We start from the raw sequence: 15,385 nt of genomic DNA, 5'->3' as shown, positions 1-15,385 counted from the left end.
TGCTTTTAAAATGTAATATCACGATCATTTAGACTTTCCTGCACATGCATGATTTTTTAACTACTTATTTATCCGAATAAGATGGTAAGAATGAATATTTGGAAAAGGAAATGAGCAAATTGTTAAAAATATTTACCCGTAAAACGGTACAATTGAATTTATAGCGTGATTTATAGACAAGCGAATCGACTTGATCCAAAAATGATAAAGAAATAGGAACAAAAATAAGATTAACGACTGAAATTAAAGGAGATGACAAGCCTGACTCTGAACTCAGTCTTTCCGAGACCAAAAGTAAAAGCAATGATAAAACTGTTTAGATCGAGCGTAAAATAGTAGATTATAGCTTTTGTGTGCAGAATATTTCATGTCCTACAATTGTTGTTAATCCTGCAATTTATAGCCCCTACTTAGGAGGACAAGATCGTAAAATCAAGTTTATCTTGAATGAAAATAAAAATGTAGTGCATAACGATTGACTTTGAATGCAGATATTCTCTGTAACGGCTGCTCACTACAAGAAAAAGCTCAATTTGTGGGGGTTTATTTAGGGAGGTCATAAGAAACCCCCACTATTCGATAGTTTTGTGGCGTTTATTCCAATCCCCTCAAAATAATTGTGTTTGTGGAGGTTTATCTATAGGAGCTATAAAAGAACCCCACTAAAAGCGAGTCAAAATTTTGATTTTTTATGTTTTCCGCGATCTTCTTAATCCAATTACGACCAATTCCCTCCATTCCTTTTTCTTTTTTATATTTCCCTCATTTTTTTGCTCTGTAAAAATTCACAAAATAATAGTTGCTGCTCAACCTCATTTTTCATATTTCTCTGCTCTCGTCGCTACTGCCGAACCGATGTCGCTCTGTCTCCCTATCGCAGGCCACCATCCCCAGAACCCAGGTATTATAACTCATCTCTCGCTTCTCTCTCTCTCTCTCTCTCTGTGTGTGTGTGTGTGTGTGTGTGTGTGTGTGTGTGTCGCTGCCCATAGACTTTGTCAGTCAAACCCTAATTTTGCTGGTGGGAAATTAAAGGTGGAAAAACATTCATTGGATTTCTTTTCCAAGAATTGATTGAGCATAACTCGTTCAGGTTTTGTTACCTTGCGTTTTTCATTGATATGCTACAGATCCACTTAATATTTTACCATTGTGATGTCAACAATAGTTTACCAGTACCTAGTCATTGCTTAAATTGTTAGGGTTGTTGCACAGAGAATTTTAAGCTTTGAGTAATTTTAGCGACCCCTAACTTTGTTGATGATCGTTGTATAAATTTCCTCACTCTTATGTCTCAAGTCTTAGTGCTCTTTACTTCATTATTTTACAACTCTACAAAGTATAATAAATCCCTCTTTTGATTCTTACCATTGTAATTTTATATTCTTTCTGTTGTTTTATTCTTATTCTTGTGTATAGACAAATATAATCATTGTTGATATGTGACTTGTGAGATTATTTTTACTCTAATTTCTTATGTGCATAGTGCAGGCCAATTGTTTGATGAAATACACGTATTCTCCCATTGAACTTTGCAAGCAGACAAAAGGACTAAAATGAGCCTATGTATAGCAGAAATTTGAAGCTACATGTTTGGAGATGCAATAGGCTATGTATGAGGTAAACCTCACCTCTCTAAATTAACTTTTCTTTATATATAATGTTACACCCCATGTTTTCGTACGTAAAAGTACGCCATAAGTAAATTGATATAAGCTCGGAAATGAGATGTTACATCCCGCATTTTTATATGTTAAAGTTTCGTCGTAAGTTAGTCGACGTAAGTTCGGGGATAAAATTTATTTTGAGATTATAAGTATTACGCTATTTCAAACAAGTAATAAGTAAATTCGTGAAGGTTAGGGGGTAAGCAAATCGAAGAAAATGAATTTCGTCAAAATTTGACATTTGGAGATAAAATACGGTCTAAGCTATAATACCTGGTATTTATGGATTTGTGCTATACAAGGTACCACATGACCACGATAGTAAGGTATATAAAGTATATTTAAAGTGAGTAGTATTTTAAGTAATTTAAGATAATTCTTGATTATGTGGGTAATTAGTTAATTATTGGGTAATGGGATATTACCTAATTAATTGAGCATAATTTGGATAAGGTTAAATGCTCCAAACGTGGCAGCATGTGTAAAGCTTTCATCAAGCCTAAGGTGACTAAGTATTTTATTTGGCTAGGTAGCACCTTGAAAGGAACTCTTGGCTAAGCCATAAAAGGCTCTCAAATTCACAAAATATGGAAAGAGCAGCGTGAGTGCTTATATTAAAAATGGTAGGCAACTTAGTAACGTGACATTCTGCTTCAACAAGAATTCAAGCAAGAATTCGAAAATTCAAGCAAAAATTCCTTAAGCATCTTGGCAACGCAATTCACTTCAAGAAAGGTCATGAAAGATTTTGTTCAAATTTATTTAAGAAAGATATCATACGGATCTGTTATGGTAAATTGCTTCAACAAAATTCATACGAGACTACGTAATGTAATAGCAACGGGATTTATAATTCTAAGAGAGTACGGTATAATTTTTCTCAAGAACATCATACGGATTTTTTCCTACTTCAATTTATCGTTACGTGTTTTCGCAAAAGACATGTGTTAGAGGGATCGTCAAGAGAATCGGTCCAGGTATGTTAAGGTTATCCCTTCTTTCTTTTTGGAATGATTCATACGATACAAATAAAACGAGTAAACGCACAATTTTCATAAATGACTCTATTCATAGAAGTATTAGGGGTGTCTGTATTCTTGATTCCACATGTGAATTATTTTTTTTTGTTCATGGGTCTCAGAAAAATACGTATTTGACAAAGTTTATCCAAAATACATATTGATTTTGTGATATTCCGAGAAATCTTATTAACGTATTTCTTATGCATTTCATGCATTTATACATATACATTGACCCATGACCAGATGGCGTTATATACGCGTATGTTATATGTATACGGGACATGGGAAAAGGTTATGGTGTTATATACACACCACCACCTGATCAACTGGTATACGTTGATAATTTGCCCCATAGTGGCCGAGATGATATGATGGGATACCCTCAGAGGCTTGATGATGTTATGAACGCATATACCTATGCATAGTATGGCATTTATACGCATATGCATGGCATTATAAATATGAAATGATTCATAGAGCTATTCAGACTTACATGTTGAGTCTTTTACTCCATGTTTCTCTCATATCTATTGTTTACTGATTCTTATTCCTTACATACTCGGTACATTATTTATACTGACGTTCTTTTTTCGGGGGACGCTGCGTTTCATGCCTGCAGATCCCGATAGATAGGTCGAGAGTCCTCCAAGTAGGCTATCAGCTTAACGGAAGGTGTTGGTGCGCTCCATTTGCTCCGGAGTTGTTTATTTAGTCAGTATGATTTTGACGTGTATTATTTGGTATGGTGGAGCCCTGCCCCGGCCTTTATAATAAGTATGTACTCTTAGAGGCTTGTAGACATATGTCGTGTACGTGAAAGATTTTACGGCCTTGTCGGCCTATGTTCAGTGTAACTTTGGCCTTATAGGCCCGTATGTCAAATGTATAAGTGTATAAGTTTTTATATCAGATTGGGTCGTCTTATATTGAGTGTTCCTTTATGTTTATTTTGGTTAGCCCATGACGGCCCGTTTGGCCCATTTGCCAATGAAAGTACGATAAGAAGGATATGTAACGTTGGTACTCGGTTGAGTAAGGCACCGGGTATCCGTCGCGGCCCATCGGTTTGGGTCGTGACAAGTGGTATCAGAGCAGTTCTGTCCTAGGAAGTCTACAAGCCGTGTCTAGTAGAGTCTTGTTTATGGGTGTGTTGTGCACCACGTTTATAAGCAGGAAGCTACAGGGCATTTAGGACTATCACTCTTTCTTCTTACTCTAGATCATGTGGTAGAGCTTAGTTGTAAGAACTCAATTTCCTAAACTCTATCTTATTCATAATACGATGATGCCTACATCCAGAAAGACGGCTGGTAAGAGATATAGCTATGGAAGAGTTGAGTCAGATGAACTCAATTTTTGCATCATGCTTATGATGGATAAATATGAGGTATTCAGCAGATCATGTGTGTACTAAGATGTGTAAACTTCTTGATAAGGATCCTTAAGGCAAGAATATCTATCCACCCCTATGGTGAAAGGCAATGAGAGATTCGGAAGATAGATACAAATTCCAACAAGTAAAAGAAGCAAGATGAAAAAGGATACGAGGATTATCAATATTTACAGTTCAGGCAAAGGAATGTAAGCCTTTTGAGTTACCTTCAACAATAACAGAGGTTTGTAAAATTGGCCACACCCATCTCACTTATGCCCTATGGAAGCTAACAGAAGTAATATAAGAGATGGCAGGATATCAGGATCTAGCTGGGGTTAGGGTAACCCAAAATGGTGGATGGATTGTTAGCGTTAGCTGATATTCCTGAAGGATATTGCAAATGTGCTAATAGATCTCCTTGTGAGACGCCCAGATGGTGCACTCTAAAATAGTACAACTAGATATGAGTAATACAAAGACAGGCACTGGAAGCCTGGAAGGGATAAATATTACCTTAGTATGGCTCCCGTCCCTAGTAAAGAAAGAATGTTAGGCAACCCGAAGATCCAATGGATGGAGCAAGGGAAACTAAAAGCAAAAGAATGTCTTGTTCGAGTTTTCAAAAAAAAATGATAGACATAAATATTACCAGGGAAATAAGAAGAGAGATAATGAAGCATTATGAGTAAGATGTGATACATGGATGACAACAGTAAATCAAAAAGATGACAGTATTACAAAGTCTATAGTCAAGTGAAGGAAAAGACGAGAGGTGACAAGCCTTGAGACAACAAAAGAGTATAGGCCATAAAGTCATATCCTCATTTCGAGAAATAAGTTTGTGACTTTAACGTGATTACCAGAAGGAAAAGTTAGACCCCAGAGTAATACAAATCAGTATAGACTGGTGAACAAGATAAACTAAACATGAATTAGGGACTGAGTGATTTGATAATAGTCGGTATCATGAGAATTTCAGATTGCGTTCCAGCGATAATGGAATGGACAACAAAAGAATATTCATAAGAAATTCAGAGAAAGGTCATTCAGGAAGACACTTTCCTAAAGCAAGCAATGTGAGCAAAGTTAAGCTTAAGGGACTGTATGTGCCAGTTATACTAAGTGTCACCCTCGCGAGTAAGGAAATTTGTTATCCTTGGTACATAAGGATTACCGCAAGGAGAGTAAGGGTCATCGATGATGTGAGAAGATGCCAAATATGAAGAGATAAAATATCTATAGGTAGATCGTCATAGTGCTAAATCTTAAGTACTCCCCTAAAGGGGGAATATAGAGTGATGTGGCATTAAGTCAGAATTAAATGGTTCTATTAACTATGGAATAGTAAAGGAAGAATGCGATAAAAAAATGAGAAAGGAATGAGATTGCACTTATCCAAACCCTAAAGATATTCTATGATTCTAGAACATTATGCCAACACGACATCAAGGAGAGAAAGTAAGGGTTCCTGCCTGAGATGTTATTAATAGAGAAAAAGCATGTGTGAGACGTAAGTTAAGATAAGGAAAATAACCCAAGAAAGATTACACGGAATATTGATATGGGGCCAACGAATAGTTAGTAGTTGATTCAGGAAGAGCCTAGTTATGGCTAGACAAGAGGTTACAGACAAATCAACAGATCATGCAAGATAAACATAGTGAACCCCAGCATGGGGAATTCAGTCTCGCAGAAATGATATTGTGATCCTTGAGAAATATTCAGATAAAAGTTGGGGTAGTTAAAGGTACCGTATGAGTATTACGGAAATTAAGGAGAGTTCCACTGGGAAGACAGTCAAAATATCAGTTTAGAAGCAACCCTACAAGCACAAGGGCGTGGAGGTAAGTAATTACAGATAATTATAGGCGAGGAAGGACATCAAAAATTCCGTCGAGTATACGATGTAATGAGCTCGTAGCTTTACAAGAGTCAGAGGGTCCTTCCTAAGTACTACAATGAAAGACTAGTTGAGGAAATAAGGAAGAAGGCTTTAATCTAAGCACAGTGACCTAAAGAGGAAATGGTCTTGTAACAACAGTCTCACAACAATAATGTATGCACTCCATAAGAAAGTGGCAGCTATCGTGGCTAATGAACGAGAAGAAGAAAAAATTTATAAGGTGATATTCAAGATCATATGGGTTGTATAGAATTCCAATATGTGTGGGCACTAAGATAAGCCAAGTATTCATGCAACAAGTGGCAAAACGACCAAGAAAAGTAATTGCTTACATTTAAATAAAGTTGAGAAGGAACGAAAGGAATTATGCGATCAATGATCCAGAGTTAATTACGTTATAAACGCACTTAAGATTTCAGAGTATTATCCATGCAGCATATATGTTGACAATCATACAGTCGTAGAAGACTCCGGTATAAGTTAAAAGAAAGAATTGAGCCCAGGTCATAGACAAAGGATTGAATTGTTAGAAGATTATATCATGGATATTCCATAGCATCCATTAAGGGCTAAAGTAATAACTGATACCAAGAGCCACAGATCAAAGATAACTTAAGCCTACATAAAGGCTGATCAGAAGGACGAGGAAACTAAAGAGTTACATCAATGAAGTAAATCAGGAGTCTAATTATTAGACCCAGAAAATTATGGACATCATAATTGAGAATATTGCAGAATCACTCTTAATATCAGAGGTACAAAGAGATAGTACAATAACCATATTCTATAATGGCTTTACGATAAAGCTAATTAGAAGAGTACCAGCCTCATAAGAAGTCAGTATGAAGCTCCTACTGGATTGTGTATACACCAGAGGTTCAAGTATTATAGTAAAGCTTCAAGTTGTGGATGTGAATTATACCTATGTTAAAGTGAGGTCATGAAAGATATAGAAAATGTGATGCGAGATTTTAAGGTAAGTAAGGTAAAGGTGAACAACGTACGAGATACTCAAATGCAGAAGGTTGCAAATAATCCATACTGTAGATAGAAGGTTAGAAGCACTGGGATTCAGTATCCAGGAATGGTAGCGGCGTCGTTAGTGACATATCTTCCAGCCTATGGTTTCTAGGTATCGAGAGGCCTAGTCAAGAGAGTAAAGAAGAGTTAGAGACGATGTGATGTCTCTCTTGATGTCCCAGAATAACATAAGAAAATCTATGGTGCAAGCAAGTTGAAGGAAGATTTCAAGTAGTATAAGAGCGAAAAGGTTTTAGGAAGACATGAGTAAGGATAAGAAAAGGTGAGTGAGAAGGTGACGAGAATGGATATGTTCTCGGGATTAAGCCCATGAAAACAAGAGAGCTTATGGGTTCTTTAAGTTATAGAAAGCTAAGTATAACCTGAATGAACTCAAAGGAGTCTAAGACTAATAGCATTTAGAAGAGATGGAATGCTGCCCTGGTAGTAGAATGAGGGTGTAATTGTGAAAGATAACGGATGGCGTTTGGGTAATGATTTCATGAATTGTATAAGATTGAGATACCCACGTAAGGTAAATCACATTGGGATGATATGAAATACGATTATGAAATTATAGTATTGTATCACCCCCATGTGGATCAGGAAAATCACTTCAAATGTTCTACGATACAACGTGAGCCCTAGTAATTACGTAAAAGGTTTCAAGTTATTAGTGGTAGATTGTAGATCAATGTTGAGGTGAATCAATAACGGATGGATAACCGGGTCTATGAAATAAGATATAACAATAGTCATAAGTTCGATAAAGTACCGAGTGAAGAACTTCAGTATACCTATAGATGCTAAGAGGGACATCTTGTCAAGTTCTGTATATGTTCCCAAAGTGAGGACTAGAGATTGGCTAAAAGCTGGGGAAAAAGCAGAGAAGAGTTGCATAGGCACACTTACAAGGTCAAGAGTCGTACAGACTGCATGATAGAAGGTAGCAACAGTTACAAGATTGGAAGGATTCCGACCACAAGTCGTGGTGTGAGAAAGAGGCCTAAAGGGGAGAATGCCCTGGCCTTTGGATTTATTCAGAGAGCAATTGTGTAGATGACAAGGAGAGTACTAAAGTATTCGCAAGAGCTATAGGTTATGATAATGATAAGTGCATCAGTCAACATTCGAGGACGAATGCTCTAAAGGGGGGAATGATGTTACACCCTATATTTTCGTATGTAAAAGTACACCATAAGTAAATTGATATAAGCTCGGAAATGAGATGTTACATCCCGTATTTTTATATGTTAAAGTTTCGTCGTAAGTTAATCGACGTAAATTCGGGGATGAGATTTATTTTGAGATTATAAGTATTACGCTATTTCAAACAAGTGATAAGGAAATTCGTGAAGGTCAGGGGGTAAGCAAATCAAAGAACATGAATTTCGTCGAAGTTTGACATTTGGAGATAAAATACGGTCCAAGCTATAATACTCGGTATTTATGAACTTGTGCCATACAAGGTACCACATGACCATGATAGTAAGGTATATAAAGTATATTAAAAGTGAGTAGTATTTTAAGTAATTTGAGATAATTCTTAATTATGTGGGTAATTGGTTAATTATTGGGTAATGGGATATTACCTAATTAATTGAGCATAATTTGGATAAGGTTAAATTCTCCCAACATGGAAGCATGTGTAAAGCTTTCATCAAGCCTAAGGTGACTAAGTATTTTATTTGGCTAGGTGGCACCTTGAAAGGAACTCTTGGCTAAGCCATAAAAGGCTCTCAAATTCACAAAATATGGAAAGAGCAACGTGAGTGCTTATATTAAAAATGGTAGGCAACTTAGTAACGTGACATTCTGCTTCAACAAGAATTCAAGCAAGAATTCGAGAACTCAAGCAAATATTCCTTAAGTATCTTGGCAACGTAATTCACTTCAAGAAAGGTCATGAAAGATTTTGATCAAATTCATTTAAGAAAGATATCATACGGATCTGCCATGGTAAATTGCTTCAACAAAATTCATACGAGACTATGTAATGTAATAGCAACGGGATTTGCAATTCTAAGAGAGTACGGTATAATATTTTTCAAGAACATCATACGAATTTTCCCTACTTCGATCCGTCATTACGTGTTTTCGCAAAAGACATGTGTTAGAGAGATCGTCAAGAGGATCAGTCCAGGTATGTTAAGGCTATCCCTTCTTTCTTTTTGGTATGATCCATACGATACAAATGAAATGCGTAAACGCACAATTTTCATAAATGACTCTATTCATAGAAGTACTAGGGGTTTCTATATTCTTGATTCCCCATGTGAATTATTATTATATCTTCTGTTTATGGGTCTCACAAACATACGTATTTGATAAAGTTTATCCGAAAGGCATATTGATTTTATGATATTCTGAGAAATCTTATTAACGTATTTCTTATGTATTTCATGCATTTATACATGTACAATGAACCATGAATATATGGCGTTATATACGTGTATGTTATATGTATATGGGATATGGGAAAGGGTTACGGCGTTATATACGCACCACCACCTGATCAGTTGGTATGCATTGATAATTTGCCCATAATGGCCGAGTTGATATGATGGGATGCCCTCAGAGGCTTGATGATGTTATGAACTCATATACCTATGCATAGTATGATATTTATAGGCATATGCATGATATTATAAATATGAAATGATTCATAGAGCTATTCAGACTTACATGTTGAGTCTTTTACTCCATATTTTTCTCATGTCTATTGTTTACTGATTTTCATTCCTTACATACTCGGTACATTATTTGTACTAATATCTCTTTGCCGGGGGACGCTCCGTTTCATGCCCGCAGGTCCCAATAGACAGGTCAAGAGTCCTCCAAGAAGGCTATCAGCTCAGCGGAAGGTGTTGGTGCACTCCATTTGTTCCGAAATTATTTGTTTGGTCAGTACGATTTAGACATGTATTGTTTGGTATGGCGGGCCCCAGCCCTGACCTTTATAATAAGTATGTACTATTAGAGGCTTGTAGACATATGTCGTGTATGTGATAGATTGTACGGCCTTGTCGGCCTATGTTCAGTGTAACTTTAGCCTTATAGGCCCGTATGTTAAATGTATAAGTGTATAAGTTTTTTTATTAGATTGGGTCATCTTATATTGAGTATTCCCTTATGTTTATTTTGGTTAGCCCATGACGGCCCGTTTGGCCCATTTGCCAATGAAAGTGCGATAAGAAGGATATGTAACGTTAGTACTCGATTGAGTAAGGCACCGGGTACCCGTCGCGGCTCATCGGTTTGGGTCGTGACATATAATTGGTGACATCATATGTTTGATAATTCTCTTGTTGCTTGGAGTTATTAACAAGGTCTTATGTAAGCTTCCTTTGCTACTCAACTTATCCTCTCAAGTAAGAGGCATTTTCCACACCAATTGGAAGTTTGACCTTAGAGCTTTAGGATGGTTGAATAAATTTAACTATGGCCATATTCATCAACCAAAAATAAAAAATTTAAAGAATAAAAGTGATGATTATAAATTGTAGATGTGTCTATGACTACTGCATAGTGCTTCATTTCCTATAAAGATACACAATGCACGACCAATAACTTCGGGTGCCCAATAAATAGGTGATTGCATCTTTTTGCTACAAAACAAGTCCATTGGGTTTAATAGGGAGAAAGGTTAGGGAAAGACTATATATACTTGCCCCTCATGGTCCTTACTCACCTCATGTTACTAGCAATTTGTAGTAGTTGGGGTATACTTCATACTTCAACTTCTCTCGGTGATTAATAAAATGCAAGAAGTTATAGAAACTATATTCTAATTTTTGCAATTGGGTGGGAGCTTTGTACTGTATATTCTGCTTGGCAAGGATTTATATTCTATATTTATCTTTGGTAGTCGAAATGGTTAGTGAGGGTTCATGTATCTAACCACACTAGCTTGGAAATTGAGGCGCAATAGTAATAGTTGTTGTAGTACAGCTGTTGTTGTCCTTAGTTTTATTAGGAGACTACTCTCTTCTTATAAAAAAAATATTTACTTTACTTTTTCAGTCGCGTGAGATTTATGTTTGTCCTTGTTTGAGCTCCTAAGCATTTATTTCATTTTCAGTATAATAAAATATGGCTGTTGAATTTTCATGTTAGTCAAGGGAATAAATAATGAGGTAGAACTTTGTCAATATGTTTCCTAAAAGCTCAAGTGCAATGTTAGTTCTAAGGTTACTTTCCTCTGGAAGGTTGTGACTTCTGAGAAAGCTTACTAGTTGAAAATTATTTGTAATAGTAGATATAGCTATGGAAAGAAAAAGTTTATTAAGATTGGTCAATGAAACCATGTGTCTTGTCAAGTCTCTGCATAATTTTAACCTATAAAAAAGGTTCTGTATAATTTGAATTCCTGATTGCATTGGATGTAAACTTTCGTAACTTTATCTACAACATATGCTCTGGATAAGTTGAACTTTCCTTTGCCATAAAACTTATCCTGTTCAACCAGGTACAATTAAATCCAAGATTAACTCTATGTCTAGTACCATAATGAGAATAAGTACTACTGAGTAGTTTATGACTTCAACAAACTCATACTTTTCCATTGATTTAGTATTGCCATGAATGATGAAAAATGAGCGGCCTTATTGTAGCTCATCAATATGCTTTTTCCTTTGGTTTGTCAAAAGTAAAAAATGAGTGGCCTTCAACAAACTCTAAGTTATATATGGTATAGTACTCAATAAAATTGTGGTTACTTTGATATCAAAATGCTTCGCTTTTAATGTGTTATTAATTACCTTTGTTTGATGTTAAAATGTATCACTTCAAAAGCATTACACTTTGCATGTATGATCATTGCTTTAAAGTTTACATTTGCCGAATGTGCTTTTACGTATAATCTTTGGGTTTTCTTTTCATAGTTAGGGAGGGTGAATTGAAGCACATGGATGCAGCACAACTGAGAGAGTATGGTCACAACATAGTTAAAATTCATTGCTAATTATTATAAGAACATTGAGAACTCCCTGTTCTTAGTTAAGTTCTGGTTTTTATAACCCATCAATTTCTTTGCCATTCTATTATTACCGTGCTATTGCGGTATTTCCAAGAGTTAATAGTTTTCTTAAGAGTTTTAATACCTGCTTGTCAGTTATGTTTCGGCGTCTTAGCTAGAGAGCAGTACTCTATTCTATTTAGGATAAATGGTGGAGCTAAATGTTATAATAATGAATATATATACAGTTTTTACTATCCTATCTAGTTGGTCATCGTATTAGATAACATACTTGATAATAGCTTTGTTTAATTTGGTATGGATTTGAATTTGTAATGTTTCTCACTATGGTTGTTTCTAATGGAATTTGACTTATATTATAACTTATTCAATAAAATTATCTATTTAACTGTGGCAAAATGAACTACCACTAACTTTGTTTGAATATTAATATCATATTTGGGGGTTATAAAACCCCATATATTTTTTTAATGCTGAAATCATATTGTGGGGGTTTAAAAATCCCCGTAATATTTTTTTTGAAACACTAAAACCATATTAATAGAGGTTCTAAACGGTCACAAATTGATTTAAAACCCCCCACAATGTAAAAAGTCATTTTGTGACGGTCGTCGTAGGGTTTTTAAAAAACCGCCTCAAATATGCCCGTGGCGAACGTAACTGTGACGTTTTAAAAACTGCCTCAATACAATTTGTGGGGGTCAAAAACCGTCACAAATTAACAAAATAACCCCCATAAATTGAGCCTTTTCTTGTAGTAGCTTATTAAATGCTATCCGATGTCAAACCTTTGAATCTTTAATATCATCTATGCTTCCTTCGGGATCCATCCAGTACTGGTTACACACTTCGCACTTACTGCCAGTTTTTTGTTGACTCGTCTTTTGTCTGTCTTTGGTTCCACGTGTTACCTCGCCATTTGACCACCTGTTATCAACCAATTACACCCCATATAGATAGTCCCCTAACTTTTCGGTGACGCAACTCAGTGTTACCGGAAAGTAGATGATAATTCATTTCTTAGCAGGAATGTTCCTGAACGATCTCGGACATTTGAAGGGGCGCACGTCTCATTGTATTTAATACCCCAAATATGTGTTGCCCCGTGATTCAGCAGGTATTTTCGCCAGTTTTCGACGTAATCATGACCACAATTTTTCTCATCTATAAATTCTCTGCTATTCATCATTTTTACTTCTTCACTTTTACTACTTTCACAACTTTTTCTCCCTCTCTGAGTTTCCTCAGAATTTTTCTACAACATTCAACTTTCTCAACAAGAACTTCTTCACTGATCTTTTACCACCATGTCTTCTTACACTACTAACTTTGGAAACACTGGTCTTCTCTTCGGTGGAGGCCCAAAGAAAAATAAAACCAAAGAGGTTGACGTCGAGTCTGAACCTCCAACCATAAACACCATCATACCTTTCATCTTTGCACCGCATCCGATCTCCAAGAGCAAAAAGCACGTGCAAATTCCATAAGTGGCAGGTTTTGGCCTGTTCGTAGGTACCCCTCCTCCATTCGTCCTTCTAGCATCCTTATTGTGAAGGAGGACTGTAACTGCTCCAATGCCGAAATCTTCGCCCCATACAGGGTAGAATGAGTTACCTACTCCAAAGCGGGGTATATGTATGTCTATATGTATCCCTTTACTTTGGTTCCCTTCACCTTGGGGTCGAGTGAAGAATTTGACCCAATAATTCTGGAATTTTTCCATCGGTACCAGATCTGCATGGCACAAGTAGGCCCATCCATATAGCATGCAGTGGCTTGCCTTTGTCAGTTGTTCCTCGAGACCAGGGAAACCCTAACTCTCGCACATATGATGAATCCTTACCCCCTCCCCCTCCCCAAGATTTCCTGTGGCGGAGTGTTAAACTTTAGTAAGCATGGTCACCACGCACTTCTCACCAGTGTAGATGATGACAACAAACGTGAATGGATGGAGCGGTTCGTTGTTATTGCTACCAGGGACATCGTCCGGACTACAACTCCAGCTTTTCCCGAATCGTGGAATCTTTTCTGTAAGTCTTCGGGTGCTCGTTTCTTATCTTTGTTGAAAGATAATTTCTTGCTTTGTTGATTTTTTACTCCCTTCATTTTAGGTACTTTGTCACGACCCAAAATCGCGCCTTAGGTATCGTGATGGTACCTAGTATCTAAGACTAGGTAAGTAAACTTTCCTATCTTCGTTGAAAGATAATTTCTTGCTTTGTTGATTTTTTACTCCCTTCATTTCAGGTACTTTGTCACGACCCAAAATTGCGCCTTAGGCATCGTAATGGTACCTAGTCTCTAAGACTAGGTAAGCACTAGGTAAGCTGTTTACTTACAACAGTTAAACAAGTTAAGCATGATATTTTAAAGCAAAGTTTAATATAAATATCAAAAAAGGTGATTCAATCCTACGCGGCAATAATCAGAATAATCCTCCCAAGACTAGATAGTACAGAGTCACGAACTCTAGCTGAATACATAGAAATATAACAACAACAACAACAACAACAACAACAACATACCCAGTATAGTCCCACAAGTAGGGTCTGGGGAGGGTAGTATGTACGCAGACCTTACCCCTACCTGGGGAGGTAGAGAGGCTATTTCCGATAGATCCTCGACTCAAGTTAAGGTGGAAAAGAAAATAGGGGGGAGAAAGAAAAATGAGGGAGACGAAAAACAATAAGAAAAAAAGGATAAAAAGTAGTATCAAATAGTAATAATCAGGGAGCAATAACTTTCAGTAAAAGGGGGAAAGAGTAGCATCAAATAGTAGCAATCAGGGAGCAACAATTTTCAATAGCAGTTTTCAAAATCAATGGACGAGGTTACTAAGTACCACATATAATAACATACTAAAAGGAAGTAACTTTCAACCAAAAACAAGAATAATACTAGTACTACTGATAAACCTAGGAGCAACTCACAACTACCTGTCAACCCACAACTACCTTTCAAAAAAATACAATACTATTCCAATAGCGAATTAATAGTGCATTTCAAAGGAAAAAAGGACTCCAAGGGACTCGGGCGATCAGACAGCTCTACCTTGAATCCTCGTGATCAAAGAAGCTAACTCTGACTGAGTCCATTATCTTCAATATCTAGATCTGCAGAAAAATGTGCAGAAGTATAGTATGAGTACACCACGGTCGATACCCAGTAAGTATCAAGACTAACCTCGGTGGAGTAGTGACGAGGTACAAGCCAAGACACATACTAGTCATAATAACTTGTGTTGTATATAAGTACAAAGCTAATAATGGAAGCAAGAATCAGTAAATGGTAGCAAGGAATAAACATGTGATAAACACAATAGAATAATCAAAACACCGTTAAAGTACCAGCGAAAATAATAAGGTAAACAAATGACAACCAAATAATCAAGTCATTCTAACACACGGTTTACAACAAAAC

At 36.5% G+C, this 15,385-nt stretch overlaps 1 long non-coding RNA gene across 2 annotated transcripts; it reads left to right on the top strand.

Moving 5' to 3' along the window:
* Positions 1 to 577: 577 nt before the first annotated feature.
* Positions 578 to 3,613, top strand: LOC104119026 (uncharacterized). Of its 2 annotated transcripts, none has more exons than XR_011409354.1 (3): positions 578 to 901; positions 1,492 to 1,620; positions 3,309 to 3,613. It is a non-coding gene; the product is annotated as an uncharacterized lncRNA (long non-coding RNA). The 2 variants fall into 2 exon arrangements; XR_011409355.1 differs by lacking the exon at positions 578 to 901 and adding an exon at positions 930 to 1,093.
* The last annotated feature ends 11,772 nt before the right edge of the window (positions 3,614 to 15,385 follow it).

The sequence above is a fragment of the Nicotiana tomentosiformis genome, chromosome 7 (assembly GCF_000390325.3).
Source record: "Nicotiana tomentosiformis chromosome 7, ASM39032v3, whole genome shotgun sequence".
NCBI lineage: Eukaryota > Viridiplantae > Streptophyta > Magnoliopsida > Solanales > Solanaceae > Nicotiana > Nicotiana tomentosiformis.
The sequence above is the reverse complement of the archived record's forward strand: the minus strand, read 5'-3'. Positions and strand labels throughout refer to the sequence as shown.